A 25,332-nucleotide genomic window follows, 5' to 3' on the forward strand; every position below is an offset into this window, starting at 1 on the left:
CTAGAATCTAGAACAACAGGTTCTTAAACATTAGGTCTGAAAGATCCTGAGGGAATATCTGTTTCCATATTTGTCTTGGCTTGCAGACTCCAAGAAAGTGGAAAATTTAGTGCATCCAGTGTGTTTTTAGTATAATTGTTATATATATATATATATATATATATATATATATATATATATATATATATAATCTCACACTAACCTCACCAATCATGATATTCTTTGTGGGCAAGTCATAAATTATAAAAAATGTCTTGGAAAAATATGTTCAAGATGCAACAATAACAAAACAAAATACCTCCTAGAAGAATATTCTACAAGTCCACTTGCACCTACTGAGCAATTTCTCAGATTGCTTCCCCTTCAAGATCAGTTTCTCCAATGACAGCCTGCTGCTGGTTGGTTGTTCTGTGCAGCCAGTTGCCAGCCATGTGAAACCATGACTTCTCATACCTTCCAACTTATCTCCTACTACAGGACCCAAAAAGAGGATGGTGCCCCACACATGTGTTAGATGGTTGGAGGTTGGGAAGAGAATGTTGCACCTAACCTCAGCAGATGCGCTCATTGGAGGTAAGAGTCTACTGACCACAAAGGAGAGGAGAAAACCAATTGTTTGACTCAGATTCTAACCCATGGCTTCCAAATATTTGTTCAGTGAATTTTATATTAAATCGAACTGCCTAAAAGATTTTTTCAAATTTTTTTTCACTTTTAGAAGATTTAGAAACCAATGCTGGTGTTTAATGAAGCATCCAGTTACATTTTAAACTGAATATGTATTCCATTTCAATTTTCTTTGATTCTGTGTGAGTCCATTTGGTGCTATTATCCACAGATGGACAAAGCTATTTTCTATAGCTGATTTCACTTGTGAGTCTGCAAACTATTTGCCTTTCCATCTCCCGGTAAGCCCTAAGATTATGTTTTTCAAATACCCTGCAGTACTTGTTCATTCTCAGAAATGCTAACTCTGTACCTAAGTGAATAGCAGCACCATTTCCAAAGAATCCTAACTGGAGATCTGAATTACAGCAGTCTGAAGAGAGGTAGATAGCTTTAAGAAGAGCTCCAAATGTTCTTTTTCCCAGGTTATTATCCTAAGTAGGTCAGTGGTTTTCAATAGATGTGGTAAAAATTGTTGAGGTGTCTACCAAGTAGATCCTCAGGCACAACCCTAAACCTACCAGTTAGGATCCCTGCAAGTTAGCCCAAGAATCTGCAGAGATGCTTTAAACATCTAGAACATTCACATCTTTCCTTTTCTAGGCAAAATGTATTATTTTATACTGCACACTTTTAAAATGGTAAATATAATTTCTCTTTATTTCTCCTTAAAAGATGACACTCTTAGTTTTAGCTTTTTAAATTTGTTTTCTACCCATATTAGTGACTATTGTGAAAATGGTAAAGCATTATTTTCAACTTTTTTAACTACAGAATACCTTGTGACAGTATGAGAGGCCCTCTATATCATAACCTACTAATCTAAGACTGCAATGATAATTGTTAATTTGAATTTGAAGTTGAAGTCTAAGGTTTTGTTTTGTTTTGCTTTGCTTTGCTTTTTTTTTTTTTTTTTTTTTACTGAAACTCAGAACACTTGAAATATATCTACCAAAGTAAATTATAAAACTTTTGAGGGTTTTTAAAAGTAAATCATTTAATACTTTGTCCTTTCTTGGTAAAGTGTCAAAATGTTCTTCTGTGAAAGAGAAGAAAACACAAAGGGATCTCTAGTGTGAAAACCACAAGGCGAACTGAAACACGTAACACAACACACCCAGAAGGCAAAGTAATTGAAATATACAGTATCTGGAATAACTATATATTTATTGATGACTCAGTCTTTTTTTGTTGTTGTTGTTATGGGGATAAAGAAGTAGCAATAAGTGGAATCATTTTTAGTTGGCAGTTTGACAGGCAAAGAAATGGGCCATCGTGCTCTTGAGCTAGAAAGACCAGGTAACACTTGATGGATATGTATGAAAACAGCACCCACCTCACAGTTACACAAGCAGGGACACTGAACTGTTAAATCCAATTGGAGTGAAGTGAGTCAAAGGGAGGGACAGGAGAAAGAGGCTTCCTCACAGCATGGCAGGCATTGCTCAGATGGGGTACTCCTTGAAGGTTGCAGGACCCAAATCTGCAGGGTCTGCTTTCTTTGCAAACTTACACCCCACTTGTAAGATCAGAAAATGGTTTATATGTTGTGACACAGCTAAACAAGCAGAGACTTTGCTGGTAAAAAGCCTGGGTTTGATACCAAATCTGACTTTCCAGTGAGGAGACCTATGCAGGTGATTAAAGTTCTCTTACACTTGAAGTACCTCATCATAGAATGGAAGCTAGAATCCTAGACCTTACGAATAACTACTGGAATTAAGTAAGATCCAGGATAAGATGCCAGGAGTATGTGAGTCCATACATTCACTCCTTTTTCCTCCTCTGTGGTTCCCTTTCATTCCCTCCCCCAGCTCCAGGTATCCCAGGGAGGAGTAGGTGATACTTCGTTTCTCCCCATCTCTGTTGGGACAGCTCTCCCACATTCACATCCACTTACTCCCCCCGCCCCCACCATCCCACTGCTATCATTTCCAAGGGGACAAAACCCAAATAACTTCACCTCCTCTAGTGTCTGCTTGTGTGTCAAGTCCCTATTCCACCTGTCGCACAGCACCATGCGGGAAAAGAGCAAACTGGCATTGTTGGGACTCAGTTTAAACTGTGGTTTCAGCGTCTCTAGCCTCCTATTGCAATATTAGTGCAATATTAATCTCTTTTCAGTTGCAAGTTTGCCTTTTGTAGACTAGAAATGAAGATGATCGTGCCTGCCTGTCTGAGCTGTTATGAAAACCACATAATTGGACTTTGTAAACCGTCAGCTCTTAGGGCAACAGCAAATGACTTTCCCGTGGACTGAAGGTGTGTTTCTGCTCCATGTCTGTGCCTCTATACATTGTTGCTGTTTTGCTTTAATTTGTTTTCCTCACCTGACATGTCTTTCCCCTGCTTTTCCTAAGGGAGGAAGCACTATTCATTATTCACTATTATAGCAAAATTACAGTCTTGCTTATTCTCCCGTAGTCAGTACCTCCCGCCATCCTGGAATGAATTAAGTCATCTTTTCTCAGTGTTCCCATAGCATTTTAAATCTTATCTATAGTCTGCTTTAAAAATCCTGTATTGGGCAGCCCACCTTCAGCCCCACCTTCAGCCCAGGGAGTGATCCTGGAGACCTGGGATCGAGTGCCACATCGGGCTCCCTGCATGGAGCCTGCTTCTCCCTCTGCCTGTGTCGCTGCCTCTCTCTCTCTCTCTGTGTCTCTCGTGAATAAATAAATAAAACTTTAAAAAAAATTCATAGTTACTAAACAAATAATAAAAATAAAAAAGTAAAATCCTGTATTATACATGTTTAGGTGCTCTTTCCCACAGTACAACATGAACCTCAAGTACCAGGACTGAACCTTGCTGTGTCCCTGGAGGTAGCGCGAAGGCCCTGGAGCAATCCGTATGTACCAGATTCTCAGTCAATGACTTTGTTCTATTTTTTTTTTATCCACTTAAAACATATTTTTATTGTGGTAAAATACACTTAATAGAAAATTGCCAATGTAACTCCATTCAGTTATACAGTCTCGCAGAATTAAGTAACTTCACGATGTTGTACAACCGCTATCACTACCTCTATCCAAAAATTTTCATCACCCCCAAACCCATGAAGCAGCCATTCCCAATTCTTCCCCCCACTCAGCTCCTGGCAACCTCCAATTGCCTTCTGTCTCTGTGAGTTGGACCGTTCTGGGTACTTTGCATTAAGGGACTCAGACAATATTTATCCTTTTCTGTCTGGATTATTTCACTTAGTGTAACGTCAGGTTCATGCGTGGTGCGGCATGCGCCAGGATTATACTGCTTTCGATAGCTGTATGAATAATACTCCACTGTATGGATGTAGTGCAGTGTGTTTACCCATTCGTCTGCTGATGGACAGATTAGGTGGTTTCCATGGTTAAGCTATCGTGAACAGAGCCGCTGTGAACATTCATGTTCAAGTTTCTTTCTTTTTTTTTTTTTAAGATTTTTATTTATTTATTCATGAGAGACACACAGAGAGAGGCAGAGAAGAGTGTCTACAGGCAGAGGGAAAAGCAGGCTCCTTGCAGGAAGCCCAATGAGGGACTCGATCCCAGGAACTGGGGTCACGACCTTGGCCGAAGGCAGCCGCTAAACCGCCAAGGCACCCAGGGATCCCCTTGTTATTTTCTATTCCTTCTCAAATTATGGTCGTCCTAGTGGGTGTCACCTGGTTCCTCATTGTGATTTTGATTTGCATTTCCTTAATGAATAATGACACTGAGTATCTCTCCATGTGCTCACTGGCCATTTGTACATGTTGGAAAAATCTCTATTTAAGTCCTTGACCAAAAATTTTAAAAAAGGTTTATTGTTACTGAGTTATAAGATTTCTTTATAAATTCTGGAAACTAGACCTTTAGTTATGCGATTGGCAAATATTTTCTCCCATTCTGTAGGATACATGTTACTCTCTTGATAGTATATTTTGATAGACAAAATTCTTAAATCCTGATGAAATCTATCTTATCTATTATTCCTTTTGTTGCTTGTGCTTTTGGTGTCATATTTAAGAGATCATTGCCAAATATATAAGATGGTAAAGATTTGCCTTTTTTTGTATTCTTCTAAGAGTTTTATACATTTGGGTTTTATATTTCAGTCATAACTCTTTTTGAGTTAATTTTTTTTTAAGATTATTTATTTATTTATGAGAGACATACACACAGAGAGAAAGGCAGAGTCACAGGCAGAGGGAGAAGCAGGCCCCATGCAGGGAGCCCGATGTGGGACTCGATCCCAGGTCTCCAGGATCATGCCCTGGGCTGAAGGCAGGCGCCAAACCGCTGAGCTACCCAGGGATCCCTGACTTAATTTTTATAGATGGTGTGAGGTGTTATCTCTATTATTATTATTTTATACATAGAGATCTGTGTTCCCTAGCACTATTTGTTGGGAAGACCTCCCCCCCCACTCATTGGAATGTCTTGGCATTCTTGCTGAAAACCAATTGGCCATAAAAGTATGAGTATATTTCTGGACTTTCTATTCCATTGATCTCTATGTCTAGCTTTATGCCAGTACCATACTGATTTGATGAGTATAGCTTTGTAGAAAAGTTGAAATGGGGAAGTATTAATCCTGAAACTTTACTCTCCTCCCCACCCCGCCCCTCCAATATTTTTTGGCTATTCAGAGCTCCTTGAAATTCCATATAAATCATAAGATAATTTTTTTCTATTTACTCAAAAAAGGCCTTTGGAATTTTGATACAGAGTTTATTAACTCTGTAGATAACTTTAGAAATATTACCTTCTTAACTCTACAAAGCCTTCCAGTTCATGACCACGGGATGCCTTTCCATTTACTTAGTTCTTATTTAATTTCTTTGAACAGTATTTTGTAGTTTTCATTGTGCAAATCCTTATATCTTTGACTGAATTAATATAATCTCTGTTCAAATACCTCTAGTTTGGAGCACCTGGCTGGCACAGTCAGTTAAGTGTCCAACTCTTGGTTTGGGATCAGGTCATGATCTCAGTGTTGTAAGATCGAGCCCTGTGTTGTGCTCATGGTCAGTGGGAACACTGCTTGAAATTCTCTCTCCCTCTCCTTCTTTCCCTCCTATTTGTGCTTTCTGTCTCTAAAATAAGTACATAAATCTTTAAAAATATTTCTAGTTTGGGGAATCTTGCCAACTTTTAATGTAATTCTGCTACGGTCCTTCAGCATATTGTATCAAACCCTACCTTCATTGACAGAATTTCTGAGGAAACATAGGTGGACACTGGAGTTGCGTTTCAAGAGCCCAGGAAATTTCACCTCAATACTACTCAAGAGAAAACATCGTGATAAAGGGCTAATATGAGAAAGAAAGCAGTGCGTACCCTGTGCATTGATGATGTCCATGCATCATGAATGGACACATATCAACCAGGAAACATGTATGTGCATGTGGAAGGTAAGAATATTTTCCATTTTAGAAAGAGCAAGACTATAGAATTTGCCTTGCTCCCTCTTTCTTTAAGTTAAAACTCTTCTACTTGCTTCAAACAATCAGCTTTATTATTAGCAGTATTTTAAAACATATTTCATCTGCAAGGAGAAGTCACACAAATTCAAAGCTGGGAATGAGAAAAAAAAAGTAGCAAACAGCAGAAAGCACCAGTATATGACTATATTCGTAATTACAAGTATGTGGAATAAAGTAGCCTTAGGCAAAAATTTTAGGTGAGTCCAATAGTGCAATGCCTTGAATCCTTCTTTCTAGAGCTACAGAAGAAATAAACATATTAAAGTTTTTAAAAGAACTATCAACTTTTATTATTTTACTGTTTCTTGTAATGTAAACTAAGAGTCGTATAAATTTGACAAACATAAAATTATTGGAAATACAATCAACATAATCGGGCCAGGGGAAGGAATGTTTTGATTACTTAAATTTATATTTTTCTAAAAGCATTTGATATATAAGATCTATAAATATCCATAATTATTAATTTTTAAAATGGTAACCCAAGGCTTATGGAAAGTCCAAAAAACTACCCAAGGGGTATTACAGCATGTGTGTCACATCAGTCATGTTAAGAAAAAATAACTGTTGCTTCAGAGTGGGACCATTCAAGTTTACCTAATCTCTTAAATCTAATTATTATTTTGAATTTCGTTGTTGTTGTTGTTGTTTTTAAACTATACCAGGCCTCTACCTGCCCCTTATAAGTCTTTAAAAGTTTGAGACAAGGAAGCACAATGGTGATGACTCTGAGATTATGAAGGTTTTATAGTTTTCTAAGGCTTTGATTATTACTTAACATTGAAATGAACCTACCACCTCTTCCAGGCAGAGCAATGTACATCTAATTATACTAATATTCATCAAAAAGTAAAGTAATCCTTGTGTCCACTTTGGGCTGAGGGAATTTTACAAACCTCTAGTAATTTGAAGCAGGTCAAGCGACTAGTGATGGAGGTACTTGAAACCATTTTGTTATCTGGATAAATTTATTGGGAAAAATGCTTATTGTATTTGATTCCAAACTGATAAAAAGATCAACTACTTGCTTAGTAGATCTTATATTAAAATCGAAGCTTAAAAAAATAAAATAAAATAAAATCGAAGCTTATCCAATGATCTGGTCTAAGCTGTGTTGATTATTCTCATTCGAGCAGAGAAGTTCTGAAGGCATGCTGTGTCTGAATAACAGTATAAATAAAACGATGTTTAATATTAATAAGTAGTCTGTTACTATTCTCTTTGCAGACATGACTCTGTCGTAGCCTCACGACACACCGATGAGCTAGGTCATGTGTACAGGTGAAAATGTTCAGGCTTCCTTCATTCAGAAAGCTCTTTTCCCTAGAAGCCATCTTAGTGGAAATTTATAGCAGTTGGATTTCTTACTAGTAAAGCGCTTCCAAGGATTTTTGTATTTTCCTGGAACTGTAGGATGAGAGTAAATTGAACATAAGCCATTGACATATGTGATGTTTTTTTTTCATGTTTCTGCTTCCCCAGTTAGATCCTGAGATTTTCTGCCAGGGCCCGAGTTCATTCATATTTGTATTCCCAGGACCTGGTGGTATTCGCCACGGTGTCCACGCAGTAGACGTGCCTTAGATGAACGAGAGAATCTAAGCTGACCAGTAGCCCTTCCGCGTGTTCCAACAGAAGCCAAACAAAACACCATCCATGCTCAATGTTCCCACAATCCCCAGCGCTCGGTTCTGTCCTGGCTCACGTCAGCCTATGCTACACTTATCTGTGTTCTTGACACCCCCGTGCCCCACTCCAAACTAATGCAAAGTTTTGAGGGACAGCACGCCAGCATCTCCATCTAAGAATTCATGGTCCTCCACAGTGTCCGAAGGTGCTCGGGAAGCACAGGTGAGTATGTGGCTGAGGATGCCTGTGTGTCTTCTCTTACCTCCTGGTGCGGAGGGGGGTTATGATCAAAGTATAGTAAGACACAAGAAGTGTTCACATGATAACATATGGATGTTTCAAAATTAATAGTAGTGCATTTTTTAAAAGAGTCTTTGTTTTAGATCTGCTACTCTGAAGAAAAATCTAAGCCTTTTCCAGGAAAGACAGACTGTCCCGAGCTAACCGTCTCTTCCAGGATACAGCTGGGAAGTGTGGGTTCCTCCCTACAGCCCCCTTCCCCGTGCCGCCAGGAAGCAAACCCAGGGATTAAGGCGATCGAGGAAGACTGGAGGACGCTGAAGAGAAAGCAGGCCAGTCAGAGACTGAGGGCTGTCAGGCTTCCAGGGAAGGCGGCCGTGTGTGGGCCCAAGGAGCGCGTGCAGAGGGAAGGAGAGCTGCTTCACCCTCTGCCCTGTCTTGTGATGACGACAGGGAAGATCACTGTTCTCTCTTTGATAGCACGTCACTCCATGTTGCGTGTGAATAGTCAAGGTTTTTATAGGCCTCTGCTTGTGGGTAAGAATATTGTACACATGCAGGCTATGAGGGGCGTCACCTCGTTAGAGCCGTCTTGGAAAGCCAGACGCCAGGAGCCAGCCACAGGGTCCCCACGTTTCCTCAGACACGCAGCAGGAGCAGCGGGTTCAGGCCGGCCTCCCTGGGCCCGCGTGGGCACAGACGGTCCCCAGGACACGCAGCCGTGGCCCCACCATCCCCACGCGGTGTCTACAATAAAGACCTGCTGAAGACCCAGCTTCACCTTCTTCAAACCCAATGTGCTATGTAAACCACGTCCTGGGGAGAGCGCTCCTGGGCTTTTCCTCTACAGGATCCCAAGGGCCTGCAAAGCCCGTTTCCCCTTTCTTCTGTTTATCACCTCTCCCTGCCCGAAGCAGCCCGGGACCCACCTTGGCTGCTCCTTGGCAGCTCCACGGGCATCAGGACCCCTCGTCCCACTCCCCGCGCCCCACGCTGTCCTCCTTGGGTGTGGACAGACAGCCTGGGGCTCTCACTGCCTTCTTGTGTCTTTGGAGAAAATGCCCACGTACCTGGGGACAAGTGTCTGCCTGTTGGTCCCCCAGGTGGAGGCACCAGGTGGGGCCTGGGGCAGAGGGGAGAGCAGTTTGGGGCTGGAGAGAGGGTGGGAGGCCGCAGGGGGTGGTGAGCACCCCTGGCCTCACACAGACTCTCCAATGTACACTTGAGAAAAGCTACTTGCTTCGAAGGTTGCTGGTAAAAAGTTCACCGTGGGCAGCCCGGGTGGCTCAGCTGTTTAGCTTATAGGTTTAGCACCTGCCTTTGGCCCAGGGCATGATCCTGGAGACCTGGGATCGAGTCCCACGTCAGGCTCCCTGCATGGAGCCTGCTTCACCCTCAGCCTGTATCTTTGCCTTTCTCTCTCTCTCTCTCTCTCTCTCTCTCTGTCTTTCATGAATAAATAAATAAATAATATTTTTAAAAAATTCACCTTACCTCGGGCTTAACTAGCCGCTTCAGTCTTGGCGTGGTTTCACAAGGCCAGCTGAACCGGGGGGCTGTGCTTCCTCATCTCTGGAACTGAGGAGAGCAAATCCTGCTTTTCAGGGTTGTTATAGGGACAGGCCCCGGTACCACAAACGAAAACAGGAATAAAAGGCAATAAAAGCGAATATGCTCAGCACATTGGGGGTCCCGTGAAGGTGACTTCGTCTGATCCCTAGAAATTTTAAGCAGAATTTGTGAGTCAGGAGCATCTCGCCGGCTCTCGATCATCACAGGGCTTCCTAGTCTGTAATGACGGGATGAGACGTGCTAGGGTCTGTAACAAGGAGGAGAAAGTCGTCTAAAATGTGCACAACTGCCCCGAACCAGCTCTTAAATCCACCTCCAGTAAAGACAGCTAATTACCAAGCTCTTTACCATGGTGCTGCTGAAATAATTATCAACAGACAGCCAGATGGTTTTCATCTTTACCCTGCTACGCCCTAATGCTTGCCAGGTATCTTTTTTACAGTTTGACCAATGCATGGTTTACATATTATAAACAATGGAGGTGTACGACTCAATGGTTTAAAAAAAAAAAAAAACTAAATGCAGTTGTGCTACCATCACCACAGTGTAGTTTTAGAACATTTCCAGGGCTCAGGGGTTGAGCGTCTGCCTTCGGCCCAGGTCGTGACCCCGGGGTCCTGGGTTCGAGTCCCTCATCAGGCTTCCCACAGGGAGCCTGCTTCTCCCTCTGCCTCTGTCTCTGCCTCTCTCTCTGTGACTCTCAGGAATAAATAAAAATCTTAAAAAAAAAAAAAAAGGGACAATTCCATCACCCCTAGGGCTCACCTGTGCCTGCCTGACAGTCACGCCCTGACTCCTACCCCTCGCCCCAGGAAACCACTGCTTTCCTTCTGCCTCTCTTACGATTATTTCCTATCCATGGAATTAAACAATATACTCTCTTTCTACTTACTTTCCCTTAGCCTCATGTCTTTGAGGTTCATCCGTGTTCTTACCTGTATCAGTAATTTCATTTTATTGCTGAACAGTATTCTACTGAATGGCTATACCACATCTTGTCTATTTATTCACCAATGATAGACATTTGGCGTGTTTTGAGATGTTACCTATTATGTGTAATGTAACTCTGAAGGCCCAATTATCAATCTTTGCGTGGACGTATGTTTTCATTTGTCTTGGTTAGATAATCAGGAATAGAATTGCTGGATTATTGGTAAGTTTATTTTTAACTTTTCAATGACACTGACAAAGTATTTCTGAATTGGAGGCACCATTCTACATTCCCACCAGAAATACAGGAGGGCTCCAATTTCTCCACATCCTTACCAATGCTTTTCCTTTTCTTTACCTCCTCCCCCTCCCCTCTTCCTCCCCCTCTCCTCTTCCTCCTTCTTCTGTCCTGGCAATTTTATTGACTGTAAGTAGCGTCTCACTGTGGTTTTGATTTTTTTTCTCTAAAGACCAATAATGTCAAGCATCTTCTCATGCAAATTAGCCACGTGTATATCTCACTTGGTAAAAATTCTTATGCAAATGTTATCCTTAGGCAAGTTCCCATTGTCTTGAGTACTTTATATGTTTGTAGTAAGGTTTTAAGTTAGTTATTGTAATTCCTCCAACTTCCTTTACAAAATGGGCTCCCCTTTTCTCTGTCTTTATAGTCACTATAAATTTTAGCCTATGCCTGTCAATTTTTACGAAACAGCCTGCTAGGGTTGGATAGGAATTGTGTGAAATCTGTAGAAATGAAATTTATACCTGAGGATACTATCATTTTGATATTACTGTGAGTGGAATATTTTTCTTAGTTGTATGTTATTTGCTAAAAAATAAAAATATAATTATTTTTTATAAAATGATGTTGTAGCCTATGACCCTGCAGAACTCATTGGTTCTAGGTTCTTTCTATGGATTTCTTAATATTTTCTCTTTGAAGGATCGTGACATCTATAAGTAAAAACAGTTGTATTTGCTTCTGTCCAATCAGGATCCTTCCTTCATGAATTTCCACTTCTTTGTTCAGTGTTTGTTCAATTTCCAGAGTCCTGGCAGAATAATTTTGGCAATATTGTCCAGCTTTATTATTTTTATTATTTTTTAGTGAGGGAGAGACTTTGTTAGTTACTTTGCCATACTGGATGCTAACTCAGGGGGCATTTTATTTTTGCTTTTTTTTTAAAGGATCAGTCCTTATTACTCTAAAGTAGCATTTACAATATGATGTGTTCTCAGTTTCTTGACAATGAAGATGCATTATACCATCGCCATAAAGAGCACCTGGATCACCTCACTTTGGGAAAGCAAAGAGGAATTTCCTAAAAAAAGTAATTAAAAAAATTTTTAATCTAAAGCAAAAAAATTTAAAAAAAGTAAGAATTGGTCATACAAAGAAGGTAAAACAAACAAACTACAGAAGTGCACCCAATTTGAACTCAGATGCAGAAGCCAGAGAGAGTAGAGACTTCTGTGTTCACCACCATGATTCTGGTTAACAAGGGAAGGGTGGTGGCAGTGCCCATGGGTCGTACTAAGGTAGTTCTCCTAAGGAAAGAAGAGAGAGTGGGCATTCACTTTTTTTTTTTATAATAAAAAATTTTATTTTTTATTGGTGTTCAATTTGCCAACATACAGAGTAACACCCAGTGCTCATCCCGTCAAGTGCCCCCCTCAGTGCCCGTCACCCACTCACCCCCACCCTCCTCCCCTTCCACCACCCCTAGTTTGTTTCCCAGAGTTAGGAGTCTTTATGTTCTGTCTCCCTTTCTGACATTTCCCACACATTTCCTCTCCCTTCCCTTATATTCCCTTTCACTATTATTTATATTCCCCAAATGAATGAGAACATATGTTTGTCCTTCTCCGATTGACTTACTTCACTCAGCATAATACCCTTCAGTTCCATCCACATTGAAGCAAATGGTGGGTATTTGCCATTTCTAATGGCTGAGGAATATTCCACCGTATACATAAACCACACCTTCTTTATCCATTCATCTTTCGATGGACACCAAGCCTCTTTCCACAGTTTGGCTATTGTGGACATTGCTGCTAGAAACATCGGGGTGCAGGTGTCCCGGCGTTTCATTGCATCTGTATCTTTGGGGTAAATCCCCAGCAGTGCAATTGCTGGGTCGTAGGGCAGGTCTATTTTTAACTCTTTGAGGAACCTCCACACAGTTTTCCAGAGTGGCTGCACCAGTTCACATTCCCACCAACAGTGTAAGAGGGTTCCCTTTTCTCCACATCCTCTCCAGCATTTGTGGTTTCCTGCCTTGTTAATTTTCCCCATTCTCACTGGTGTGAGGTGGTATCTCATTGTGGTTTTGATTTGTATTTCCCTGATGGCAAGTGATGCAGAGCATTTTCTCATGTGCTTGTTGGCCATGTCTATGTCTTCCTCTCTGAGATTTCTCTTCATGTCTTTTGCCCATTTCATGATTGGATTGTTTGTTTCTTTGGTGTTGAGTTGTGAAAATGTCAATGTTACCCAGGGCAATTTACACGTTTAATGCAATCCTTATCAAAATACCATGGACTTTCTTCAGAGAGTTAGAAGAAATTATTTTAAGATTTGTGTGGAATCAGAAAAGACCCCAAATAGCCAGGGGAATTTTAAAAAAGAAAACCATAGCTGGGGGCATCACGATGCCAGATTTCAGGTTGCACTACAAAGCTGTGGTCATCAAGACAGTGTGGTACTGGCACAAAAACAGACACATAGATCAATGGAACAGAATAGAGAACCCAGAAGTGGACCCTGAACTTTATGGTCAACTAATATTCTATAAAGGAGGAAAGACTATCCATTGGAAGAATGACAGTCTCTTCAATAAATGGTGCTGGGAAAATTGGACATCCACATGCAGAAGAATGAAACTAGACCACTCTCTTGCACCATACACAAAGATAAACTCAAAATGGATGAAAGATCTAAATGTGAGACAAGATTCCATCAAAATCCTAGAGGAGAACACAGGCAACACCCTTTTTGAACTTAGCCACAGTAACTTCTTGCAAGATACATCCATGAAGGCAAAAGAAACAAAAGCAAAAATGAACTATTGGGACTTCATCAAGATAAGAAGCTTTTGCACAGCAAAGGATACAGTCAACAAAACTAAAAGACAACCTACAGAATGGGGAAGAGATTTGCAAATGACATATCAGATAAAGGGCTAGTTTCCAAGATCTATAGAGAATGGGCATTCACGTCGGGAACACTGACAACACTGGAGCTCCCCGAAGGGAAAAGAAGGTTTAAACAGATCCTGGCATCTGGAGTTTATCTCTACTGTTGTGCTCTGTTCTGGACCAAAAGCCCAACGTCAGAGTTCTGTGCAGAGAAGCAGCTCAACTGAAAAAGGAAGGAGCTACGTTAATGCTAAATGGGCGGAAGTTCTGAGCAAACAAAGCAGGAGAGTTCTGAGCCTAGTACTGGTAATCCAGGTACTGTTTGGTGCCTCTCTGTTCCTTTGAAACCTCTGGACATTTGCTTTAATCTGATGGCCTTTGAGATCCGAAGTTTTCCTCAAACCACAAAAATATTAACAAAGTATAAGAGACACCAGGATTCCACTTTAACTTACTAGTGAGGTTCCTGCCATATCTCTTCATGCCCCTGCTCTTCATCCAGGTATACAGGGTCTCTTGGGTGAGAGGACATGACGGAGGCAGGTAGGGTCATACTGTGGAATAGGTCTACTTTGGGGATTAGTTAAAATTCATAAGAGCATCTCCTGATATAGTATTTGAGGAGCTGATTTTAAAGCAAAATTTGAAGTCAAGAGCATGAGCCCTCCTGGAGAGCCCACTTTTAAGAGGGCTTTCCAAGGATATGTAAGTTACATAAAATGCTTTTATAAATGGACATAAATGACTTTATTGAGAGTTAGAAACTCAGAGTGCACCGTAGGAAATGTACTTCTGTTAAAATAAGTAGATAAAACATAAACTTCATACTGTGTAATCTTGGACCTTGATGCCATGGCAAAGCTGGTCTCACTTAAGGTGAGTCTTCTTCCCTTTTCCTCCCGAAATAAGTCTGGCTCTTAAAATCCATTTATGAATCTGATATTATATTTGTTACTTACTAGGTGAGAAGTACTCTACTAGACCATGTCTAAACCCATTTTATTTTTATGGAAATATCTGAGGTTACAAGGACAATATATGTATAATTTGGGGGCATAGTTACTTTGGCTTGTGAATTGAGATGTCACTAATCACAAATAGAGATTTACAGTAAGAAGCAAAAAACAAAAAAACCCAAAAATATCCAAATGAAATGGGAACTGGAGTTCTAGAGTTGGGAAATAAAATGGAACAAAATGTTCACCAAATTTCATGGCTGCCTATCCAGGTACAAGACATGGCTAATCTAGTTGTATAATAAATCTGACTGTTATGAAGGGAGTAGCTGCACCACCAAACTTTCCCCTTGCTGTGTAATTTATAAACAAATTTGTTGGCGTGCAAATTATAACTTGTCCTGAAAACTTCTTGTACTAATTAAAGCTTGCAGAAGCTTGGGAAGGACTGAATAATTAGCACAATGCTGGCATGTTTCTTAGGTAAGTGAAGTATTACCAAATTAGATGTCAAGATTAGGAAAAATGAACTACTTAAAAACACATTTTAGTTTTTGAACTCTCTTTACTTCTGGAATCTGTTCTGAGGCAGTTGGTTCAAGGGTGAGACCCTCAAATAGGAGGTTCCAGGAGCCCACTGGGTGCCCAACACATGCAAGCAATACCTGTCTTGTTTTGCTCTAAGCTCTACAAGGGCCACTTCAGCTTGTTGTATGGCTCAGGTGACTGGTGCTCAGATGGTATTGGTCACCTCTCTTCTGTCCCTAACATTAGTCACATGGCAGAGTGTGGGGGGAAGAGTAGAGGGTCTAGACTGAACAGCCCTGGAAACATAGTCTACCTTTATCCCATATGAGCTTGGTGACATTGGAATGAAGGCTCTCTTACCTCTTTGAACATAAGTTTATTCATCAATAGATTGGAGGTCATTATAGGCTTCCTATAATTTAATGTGACAATTAAGTTAAAGATGATAGTGATGCGCCCTCCAGGAAAAATTCATTCCTTTCCACAAGTTTAGTTTAGGCATGGTACATTGGGAAGGTCACACAATCATATACTTTGTAATGAGTAGAAGGAATGTCATAGGATGAAAATAACATTAAAGAAAGAAGGTTGGGATGTGTAGGGATCTTTAGCTTGGCAAATGGAAGAATAAGAGTGTAAAATAGTAGAAATGGAACAGACTTAGCTCATTTTATTCCGGAAAGTGAAAAAATTGCAAATGGCACTCTGCTATAAAATATGCAGCTTTCTAAGCAAATTACTAATAATAGTAATTCAGGCAACTCTCACTGTCCAACTCTTTCGATGTGCAGGGTTGAGAGGACTTCGATTAGAAGTGCTGTGAAAGGGATTTCTGTCCATTGGATGGAGTTTGCTAAGCAATAAATAATAATAATGATGATAATGATAGTCAAGCTCAGATTCAAATGCATTTTGTTTGCCTTTGTATTCTCCAGCATCTGGAAGTTCTGTCTACAAAATAGAGATTCCACAAGCACCTGTCCATCTAAGTTCCCAGCCTTCTCCTCTGTCAGGTTTGGGGCAACTCCCATGACTCACCCTCTTCCCATTCAAGCAAACACCTCCACACACTCACACACACCTGCAGTTCTAGAGAAAAGGGGATTTAATTCGACAACATAAATCATTTGTTGCTATAGGAAAGTTTGTAACATTGCCTTGCACCGGGGGCGGGGGAGACTTTTGTCCTTGAGGTGTGAAACCACATTTGTGTGTGTATATGTGTGTCTGTGTCTATCTGCAAGGCAAAGAATCAAGGTTTTGATGATGAAAAGACTACGAGATCTTCATATGCTAGATGGGGGTATTTCATTGTACTGGTGAAGTGCATTTAATTTAAAATAGTACTTGAGGTATGCTTTAGTCACTTTCCGCCTCAGAAAAGAGGCTCAGAAGGAGGGTGGCAGGAGAAGAGCTGAGGGCTGTCCTGGGAAAGAATCACCAATCTGGAATAACCCCCTTTATTACAACAGTCAATAGGCTCTCATGCTGCCAAAATATTTATTATTTTTCAATGTTAATGTGCATTATTGGATGAATGGGAAAATGTTTCCATGTCTTTCTGGTAAATGCTAGATGAATATTATCTACATAAGCTTAGAGACGATTGATGCAGATGGAAATCAGCGACAACACAGATGCACTTATGCAACAAATGGACGCCATGATTGATCTCAACTATTGATGACTATCATTGCACTTCCGGGTGCGCCCATACACGTTTTCCTGGGTACCAGAGTATTTCAGACTGTTTGTGGTTATCAATAAAGACAGAAGAAAGTACAGTAAAGACAAATTCTGACACAGAAACTCCAAGGCTGGCCCCCAGTGAGAGTAAGTGGCAGGCATTCGAGAATGTCCAATGAGTTAGTCTTGCACACTGTGAGGCTCCAACATGAGTACTGAGTCCAGGCAGCAGCAAAGTGGTTTGGAGGCTGCAGGAGAATGGAAACCACTACTCCAAAGCCCATGGTAGCCAGCATGACATAAAGGACATGCCGAGGAATGGCTGGGCATGTTTGAGGGTTGGGGTTGGTCTCGGGTCAGCCTTGTAGGTGTCCTCAGTAGTCAGCTTCACAGGGGCTCTAAAATGTCTATAAGGCACAGCCTCTTTCATGACCATTGTCATCAGCAGGTAGTGTTGCTTTTGTCTGCTTTTTTGGTTTTGGTCATTTGCTTTTTACAACTTGGTGTTGAGAAGGTTGGGGCTGTGTGTTCCTCAGCAATAATATATATTTTGGTAGACTGAGTGCTTTCTTATTGATCATTTCTTTCTAGAAAACATTTAGAAAATATGAGAATATGTCATTTTAGATACTATACTAGCTGGAAGCAGCTGAGACTTTTATGCTTTTCCCACAACTCCATGTACCCAGGGACATGTTGTGGAGATTGTGCATCAATCTTTTTGTTTGTTTTCAGCAGGTCATATAATTGCTGAAGCACTAATTGTTCATGTACTATGAAACTATTTTTAAAAACAGAATCACCTACTAAAACATTTGGTAAAATGATCCTTAACATATCACTAAATTTTAATTTTTGTAGGTTGTATAAAGCAGGACAAATTTATATTGCATAATATTACTTGTCAATAATTTGTAAAACACTTTTGTATAAAATGTTATTCTTTGTGATGTTCATTCCAAGTGTATACTCAAGACAAAGACAAAATCAGTCCATTGGGTATCCAGCTTTCAAATTGCTCATCTAGATAAAATTGTATATAAATACTAACCACAGTTCCACAGACAAACAAACTTCTAGGTGGTTTTTATCTATATGTCAAAGTGACTTTTGTATACCTACTTTTTACATTAAGACAAATTCTGAAGTTAATCATTGCAAACATCGATAAAATGGCCAAACCAACTAAAAGCTGCTGCTGGAAATGACTAAAGACTCCAAGATCTCGCCACTTCCTTCCACATCTACTCATCCACCACTGCACTTTATACAAGTAGGTGGACTTCCCTGCATTGGACTATTTTGTTTATTTTTTATGTCAGCCAGCCTGGAAACAGCAATACCTGTAGTGCGTTGGGGGCGAAAGTCTGGCTGGGTGGTATGGGGGAGGCGTGGGCAGGGAAATGTTTAAAGAAATCTGAAAATCCATTTTGGAGATAAGACAATCGAAAAAAGACAATAGGAAAATAAAAATGAAAACCACAACAACGAACTAGGTTGTGTGACTTGGAGTGAGTTCAACACACACAGCTATGTTGTAGACCCTCAGCAGGAAAGTATGGCTGAGGGTGGACAAGAGTATGGTCCTTTTCTCTGGAGAGTGAGTAGGATTTGGGTGAAGTAGAAGGAAAGAAAAAGGAAGTGGATATTAATCTCTTATGTATCACTCGATCGCCCTTGTTTTTCTTCCTGGTTGGAGTGTGGCTGATTGGATAGATTGAGTCCTTAAACCATGGTACTGAATCATTATTGAAATTGAAATTTGAAATGTACCAAATATATCAATTATATTAGGATTAACATAGTCATTTTTGTTAAAGCGAAGAGTGGAACCATAAATCTTTCTGAATTCAAATGATTTCCTTCTGATTAATGTCCCAGGAATTCTGTGTAGCTGATGTGCTCACCTATAGTGTTAATTGAAGCGAGAAAAACTAGGAAGAATAACTTCTTGCATTTTTTATTATGAATGTCATTTCAATAAGTCACTGATGCAGAAGAGGGGAAGACTGTGGTAAAATTACGGACTGTCAATTATACCACACCCATGAGTTTTCAGTATAAGGAATAAAGCATCTTGCTGTCTCCCCTAAGGAATTTACTCTTTAGGAAATCCCCATGGCTTAAATTCCTGCTGAACATGACCTCGGGTGTGTGGGGAAGGGGTCTGAGCCAGACTGTGCAGAAAAAGAATTCGTGCTTGGTTTTGCAGGGGTCCTGATCCTTCTCTCATGGCATCTTCATTGACTCCACCCCCAAAGTAGGGAGGAGCCCTCCTTTTCAAAACCTGCTCTCAGATGAAGAGCTAATTTTATTTTATTTTATTATTTTATTTTATTTTATTTATTTTAGATGAAGAGCTAATTTAGGAGAGTTAATCGTTTAAAGAAATTAAGCATGCTTTAAAAGCAGCATAGAAAGCTTGCATCAGATTATAGACCATATTCATAAAATATTCTCCAGTGTCTTTAGAAAAAACTGGAGACTGCCTAAGAACTGGTTTTCTGGAAATGACAGAAAATGAACCAAACTTTATACAGATTATAGAAGGGGTTCTCAAAAACCCAGGCTCAATGAAAAAAAAAAAAGTCAACAACACTGGTTGGCAATAGTTCAGGAATATTAAGAAGGTGGACTCAGGGAAATAAAGGTAGATTTGGTTATTTTTTAAACTTTTATTTTATAGGAGTCTGATTCAGAGTGAGTGACTAGAAAACATTTTGAAAGCCTCAACGTACTATAAACCATATCCTAACATTCACACCTGGCAGAAGGCTGCCTTTTTCAATTGTATCAAACAGCTCTACCCGGTCATGAGGTATATCGCCTGTACTGTGACGTCATTCTTCAATCTTTGATCTTCACTCCCCTCTCCACTAACACACACATACCATCCTGCCCCGGCTTCATCAATGGCATTACCACTTTCCTACATTCCCAGTATTAAAAATAAATGAATTACACTAATGAAGAATACATTTATATCAATCCTATTTCCCTCCTAAGGAATTTTTAAAATAATTCAGAAAACACTCTTCTCAGGCACTTGTTACATCCTATATGTTTTGTAGTTAGAGCAAGCAACAGCTGTTCATCATGGAGACCCCACAATCTAGTGAGCAGATAAAAATACCTGAAATGTGAATAATCACTCATCACTTCTGAGAACTGTTTACATTTGGGGAGCTATCTTAGTGCCTTTGAAATGGTATTAGTATGTTGGCTGGATGACTGAAGGGGATGGTATTGAACTCACCACCAGACTCCGGCAGATAATAGAAGCGGGTAATCAGAGTTGGAAGACAGTGGATATCATGGGTATTCATGATGAAAGAGAACTTGAGAAAGAGAAGGGTACGGTGAAAGCCAGGCACTGTGAGGATTTAGAGCCTGAAATACGAGAGTCAACATCCAGGGAAGGACCACACATCTACAAAGAGAAGCGGTTACCAATTCTAAGGCAGGAATAACAGAGTGAGATTATAGTCTTACGATAGTAAGACATGGACAAGAAAGAGGGTCAGCTCAAAAACTAAAGAAATAGACCCTTGACATTAGGACTATTTATCCAAAACTGTTTCAACTCCATACGTAAGAGCTTCAGTCAGGATATGTTCACTTAATGACAGCAGCTCAGTGCCATTATTTCCTCCAGCTCAATCTTTGTACTTTTATCTCATTCCCATACACTATTTCAACATTTAGCTCTTTGCATTCTGTAGAGAGAACCCACTGAGATGCAAACATGGTGCAGCTGGCTAATTACATATGTCACTAACACACATGTCTGGAGATTCTGGTTTCTATGTGAGACTCTTAGAAGTTTTGTTAGAGTGAGTCTGCCTTGCAGATTTAAAGTTGGGAGCAATAGAAGCCAGAGATGAGAAAGAGAAAACCACATCCAACCAGTGTCACCTTGCAGGACTCTGAAGGGAGGTCAGCCTTCTTCTTCAGTGTGTCAATCACCTACTCATGTAAACAGGTTGTATATCTCTCGTATACATACAAATAAGCTAGCTATTTGGCTTCCACTGACAAAGTCGAACGGAGGCCAAATAACAATGTATAGCATAATCTATATGCCTGCATGAAAGCCACAGACATGGCGTACTTTTATTTGGAGAAATCCTAGGTAGAGATTGAAACAGAATAATAACAGAAAAGGAGATAATGGATCATGGTCTTAGCTTAAGACCAAAACCAAAAAAATAAATAAATAAATAAAAACAAAAACAAACAAAACAAACAAACAAACACAAGACCAAAACCAAAACCAAAGCTTTGATATGTCTTGGGCTGTGTTTCTGATAATGATACGTCACTGGATCTAGAGTGAATGAAGGGAATGCCACCAATTGTAAACCAGTCCTATACAATAGGGGAAGAAAGCAAGCAGATATCATGCAGACTGAGTATATTCTGGAGATGTTTTAATATCTTCGTTAGGGATTGCTAGCTGATTTCATCATAAAAGTTCTAAGTACAGTGATTCATTTATCACTTATATCTGGCATCTCAGAGATGCATATGGACAATCAGGAGGCTCTGTAACCCAGGCTCCAGAATTTTGAACGGCTCAGAAGGAGAGTAGAGAAATACTGTTAATGATATGAAACCAGTGTTATTACACACACAAAAACATGCTCTTGGATTTCAAAGTGAAATTTTTTTTAAATTTATTTATTTATTTATTTATTTATTTATTCACAAGAGGTACATAGAGAGAAGCAGAGACATAGGCAGAGGGAGAAGCAGGCTCCCTGAGGGGAGCCTGATGTGGGACTAGATCCCAGGACCCCACGATCATGGCCTGAGCTAAAGGTAGATGCTCAACCACTGAGCCACCCAGGCATCCTCAAAGTGAAATTTTTTTAAAGGAAAGTATGTAACAAAAGGTGAACATAAAGATACAGAACATGCCTAAAGTAATCATCTCCAGAAATCTGAATCTTAGACAAAGAGAGGGTTTGTAAAATTTCAAAGAAAATGAGAAATGACTGATTTCTAGAGGAGAAAGGGCATGAAAGCAGGCGGATCCATGAAAGCAACAGACCCCATGGAAGGAGGAGACCCCATGGAAGCAGTGGACAGGAGACTGATAGAGGAAAACTCGTCTGGTTCTGCTTCTGACTTCTTTGACAAGGGGAAGGATCTTGGGGAGGAAAATGGTGAAGCAAATTTCCTATTAGAGAGCTGACACTCAGATGAGCTAATTAAGAAAGAGCACTGAATAGTGGTAATTAAAAAAAAATCTATGGGGGGGGTAATTAGGTGATGTTCCTTAAGGAAGACACTTGATATTGTAAGTACTGAGTGTTATATGCAACTGATGAATCACTAAATTCTACCCCTGAAACTAATTATACATTATATGTTAACTAAATTTGTTAACTATGTTAAAATATATGTTAAATATGTTAACTAAATAAGAGAAAAAAATCTATGTGGTATCCGTTTTCTCTCTCCTTCTGAAAATGGACACCCATTCTGACTTGGAGGTAGGCAGATGATCAGAAAGAGCCAGTCACATAATTCCATCCTTCTTCACAGAAGGTTTTATGATCCCAACTTCTAGCTACACATGTTCCTTCTCTAGGCACCTTCTTCTGAATCTGAAGAGATAGTTCTCTATAGTCCCTTTAGTCAAGAAACTGCCTTGATTATCATGAATATAAAACTCATTTATGCTGAGAGAATGAAAGACCATAAAAAAAGAGAATTAGTTCTACTTGTCACTGAGTTCCCACTTCCAGTCCTTTAATTTTAATTTCACAAAGCTCGATATCCTCCCAGGAAAGTCTGCATCCTTTGAGTGTATGCTTTTAGGCCAGTGTGGCTTACATTTCTGTCACTTTCAACCAAAAGAATCAACACCAACACAACCAAACAAAAAAGAAAAACAACAACAAACAAGAAAATAAGTCTTGACCACAATGAATCATACCTCAGATCAATGCAGAGGGAACTCGTACGTGAGGTTGACGAATGCCTTTGGGTTATCTTTGAAAACTATGGAGAATTGGAGAGATGATGGGGGAGCCGAAAAGGGCTAAGTGTCTGACTTAACCTCCAACAGAGGTAAACAGGATGTCTGATGAGTAGAATGCTTTCCACATGAAATCACTCTTTCTAGCTAGCACCTAGTCAGAAGAAATGTGAGAAAAGATGTCAGATTTATTTTAGATTTAGGTTTATTCTCACTAAAGAAGTCTTACCTCTCACGTGAGCCTGTAACCAGCCCATTCCAGCCTAGACTCACTGACACCTCAGTGAACCTGGCTCGCATACTGAGAGGTCTTTCTTCTGTGTCCACACCCTTTCCTTGCCTCCATCTTCCTCCTGGGGTTCTCCTCTCTCTCTTTGACTTTCAAGTGCTGGTTATCAGGTACTTTGCTTTAGTTTATTATTAGTTTATTTCCTTCCTTAATCCATTTTTATAATATTTCATAGTGCCATATAGAATCTTTCGTCCCAGAAGTCAGAGGATTAAGTCTCCACTTGAGACACTTTAATGAATCCATTTATCTAAGGAAAACAAGCACTTAGATGTTATCTATTGCTTGTGCTCTATTGATGATGGCCTTGTATCCTGAAAGCTTCTAAGTTTTCCATCTGGACACTCACATTTTGCTGTGCTTTTTCATACTTGCCAGATTTATATCTATAGTTTATGTTTAAATGTTACTAAATGGAAGAAACATTAACTGCTGTCTACAAAATGTAGTATGCATGCATCAACCTGCATATGAAAATAGAAGATGGATTTCGCCACTATAATCCCAAGAACAAAGTTACCTTAGGGATTAGTTTCCTATTGCTGCTGTAACAAATTACCAAAAGCTCAGTGACTTAACACGTATTTATTATCTTATAGTTCTGGAGCTCAGAAGTCTAAAATGGATCTTACCAGACTAACATCAAGAGGTGACAGGGTGTGTTCCATTCTGGAAATGCCAGGATAGAATCTTCCTTGTTTTCTTTTTTTTTTAAGATTTTATTTATTCATCATAGACACACAGAGAGAGATGCAGAAACACAGGCAGAGGGAGAAGCAGACTCCATGCCAGGAGCCCGATGCTGGAGTCGATCCCGGAACCCCAGGATCCTGCCCCAGGCCAAAAGCTGGCGCCAAACTGCTGAGCTACCCAGGGATCCCCTCCTTCTTGTTTTCATTGCCTCTTCTAGCCTTGAGAAGATGCCCACTTTCCTTGGTTCAGTGTCCTGTCTGTCTCCAAAACCAGCAGTAATGGATGGAGTACTTCTTATGTCCAGTTTCTCTGCCCTCCTCCTCCTCCACACACAGACCTCTCTGACTCTCACTGCTTCTCCCTCCCTCTTCCTCTTCTAAAGACGCTTTGATTACTTTGGGCCCACCTGACTAATCTAGGGTAATCTCTCCAGTGTAAGGTCAGCTGGTTAGCAACTTATTTCTGCCTGCAAGCTTAGATCCTCTTTGCTGTGTTGCACTACGTGTTCAGTTTCAAGGATTACGGCATAAACATCATTGGGGATTTATCTATCTATCTATCTATCTATCTATCTATCTATCTATCTATCCCTACCATACCTTAGGAAACAAAGTGCTACTATTAAAAGCCCATCCTGACATTGGAAACATGACTGGATTAGTAGGTTCAGTGAAATGTTATGGGCAAAAATATAGCTGGATTTATTTTAACATTATATTTGTTGAAGTGTGCCATATAATAGAGGGGCAAAACATTACAAATATTCACTGAATACTAGCAAAATGTGGTGGTGCCACAGCTTTCTAAAAAAAAATTTTTGAAAAGTACTGGCAAAAGGTTGGATATAGGGATGCCTGGGTGGCTCAGCAGTTGAGCGTCTCCCTTTGGCTCAGAGCACGAACCCGGGGTTCTGGTATAGAGTCCCGCATCAGGCTCCCTGCATGGAGCCTGCTTCTCCCTCTGCCTGTGTCTCTTCTTTTCTCTCTCTGTGTGTCTCATGAATGAATGAATGAATGAATAAATAAATAAATAAATAAATAAATAAATAAATAAATAAATATCTTTTTAAAAAAGGTTGAATATCAAACTGAAAGAATAGTCCTTTATCAAGGATAAACAGGTAAATATATATATGTGTGTATATATATATATACCTATCATATATATTAATTACACATAAAGTAATTAAAGTACAAACTTTAATAAATTGTAGGTTGAAGTGATTATGGGAAATAATAGGAACATAAAAAAATTCAGAAAATTTTAAATAATCCTAAAGAAGAGTATACAAATTAATAGACACAAATATAAAATCCTTTCCCTCAGTCTAAAAAAAGAACTCTAACAACTCTTCACATGAAGGAAAAAGACATGTTAGTGTCCAGTCCTTGTCGGGGATCTTCTGTTTTTCCAGAGTATTTTATAGAAGACAGTTCTCAAGCTCATTTACATTTCTCGTATGTGGGGGTGTAAGGGTCAGAAGTATAGAGAGAAAAGAAAAAAAAAATCACAGAATTTTATTTTAACCAAAATAAAATCTAAACTTTAGGTTGAATTCAGTCATCAT

The sequence above is a fragment of the Canis lupus genome, chromosome 17, assembly GCF_003254725.2.
Source record: "Canis lupus dingo isolate Sandy chromosome 17, ASM325472v2, whole genome shotgun sequence".
NCBI lineage: Eukaryota > Metazoa > Chordata > Mammalia > Carnivora > Canidae > Canis > Canis lupus.